The sequence below is a fragment of the Thalia democratica genome, chromosome 6 (assembly GCF_965202585.1).
Source record: "Thalia democratica chromosome 6, ktThaDemo2.hap1.1, whole genome shotgun sequence".
Taxonomy (NCBI): Eukaryota; Metazoa; Chordata; class Thaliacea; order Salpida; family Salpidae; genus Thalia; species Thalia democratica.
The window spans coordinates 39,797,857-39,800,207 of NC_139170.1; positions in this window are offsets into that span (position 1 = coordinate 39,797,857).

A 2,351-nucleotide genomic window follows, 5' to 3' on the forward strand; every position below is an offset into this window, starting at 1 on the left:
TTTTGTTAATGTTTAGTTTATAATAATTCTATTAATTTTTTGAGTCTGTATTAGTTTTGCACATCATTAAACAATCATTTGATTATCATTAGTTATATATATTGTATAGTTAAAATAAAAACTAATTAAAAGGTTACATTATCTAAACTTTTACAAAATTTAAAGCAGTATAAAAAAATGTTTAAATAAATAACGTTTTTAAAATTTGTTGTTTTTTAATTAAAATCACAAACTTTCTTAATTAACAATAGCTTAAACAACAATTTTTTAAATGTTTTATAAAAAGTAGCTGTAGAAACACTGTTTTAATGTGTAATAAAAATTCATTGTACTTGAAATGACTTAGACACTTCTTTGTGGAACTCAACAATTCGTTGTCGTTTTAATAATACTCATAGAAAAAAAAAAGCGTTAAATGTTAATCACTTCAGATGCTTTTTAAAGTTAACATGAAAATAATCAAACGAACATTTAGACAGTTTCATCTTATTAAATTTAGAAAGACTTTTTTTGACAAATAAGTATAGTAAATATTTATGATCAAAATGACCACTTAATTAAACACCGAAGTATTTGTATTTGAAAAAACGATAGCTTAAACTTAGTCTTAAACAAAAAATGAAATCAACTATCTTTTATTTATGACGTTCTCAAAAACAATCTCGAGGGTGCTTTGAAAAGCCTTAAAAACAAAAACTACGATGGAACGCATTAGTTTGGCATAATTTAACACTTGAATGCAGATATTGTCAAGATTTAAAATTTAGCATAGCTTTTTTTAACAAGTAAACAGAATATAAACTTAACCGACCAAACTAACTGTTTGTTAATCATAATCAAGGAACAGCTTTAAAAAGCGATATTAGTTACATTTTGTTTTAACAAAATTAAACGATTGACTGACAACTCTATCGTCAAGGTTTATGAAGTTGAAATTGTGTTTTTATACCGTTGAAGTAAATAATAATACTTATCTTTTTAATTAATATTTATAACAGTTATTACTGAATTTTTACTTACTAGCCATAAGTTTTACGTTAACAAGAAGTTTACATATCTTTTAAACATAGTTAGAGGCATTATTTTTAAAAAACAAGTAAATATTTGTTTTTTATTAATAAAAAACTAAAATAAATGTCGAGCTTTATTAGAGCAGTTTGCTTAACGTTTTAAACAGCAACAAGCTTAATAACTAAATTTTATAAAACTAAAAGTTTTCGTTGAATAGTTTTATAAGATGTCAAACGAAAAGTTTTTGCCTTAATCTAAAATAAATTCTATGTTTTGGTGTGCTTCTAGTTGCAACTTTTAAAACATTAAATACATATTAAAGAAAAGAGATTAGACTTACAATTTTGACCGTATAGAATAAGTCGTTTTTAAGCTAATTACGATCTTTAAATCATTTTTATATTTTCTGTTTGACATTTAGATAATGTAATCCAAACTTTGTAAGTAAAACCTTAATTTGGACAAACATAACTGTTTAGTTGTTGATCACGTTTATAGTGTAATAACATTATGACGTTAGTTAACGTTATTATACTTTATTTTACCACTAAACTTTACTCAGCTAAGTTTTCTTTTATTTCGTATTAACTTACTACATTATTTTAAATCTTAAAGTCGAAAAAAAAAATTGTTTAAACAAAATTATCCAGTTTAGTAAGTTTAAAAACTAAATTAAATGTTTTTTTTTCTTTTAGACTTTAAACTACTGTAAGGAATATCTTTTAATGTCTATACTCTTCTTTTTTAGAAATAAACTTTAAATATATTATATTTTTTTGTTTTTATTTTTTACTTAACAGTTTAACAGTAATGTATTTCATAATCATTTTTTTTTGTCTAAAAAACGATGTAAAAGGTTGAACTGTCAATAAAATAGGTGCACTATAGTGTCAAGTAGAAAAACTTATAAATTAATTAAAGGTTTATATTACAGGTTTGCTAATCACAATCATCTAGTCATAATCTTTCCCATAGAAAATTCTTGACATGTAACATTACTTTTGATATGTAAGTACTACATAATATTTTGACTACGTATTGACTTCTAAAATATAACTTGTATATTTGAAAACAATAGTTTTCTGTTGTGCTTTTATTTTTTTTCAAGCATTAGTGAACGATTGTCGTAATCTAAAACTTTTTTTCCTCAGCATATCTTTATATTCTACACTGTAACTTTATCAACAAGTTTTTGTTACTATTTGCTACTATTGTAAGACATTTCCAAAGACTACTAAGTAAAGCACCAATTTCGTATTTCCTTTTCAAATATATTGAAAAAAACTTTTTGTGACAGTAAATATTTTTTTTTCATTTGAAAATAGGATAAAAAAATCTTT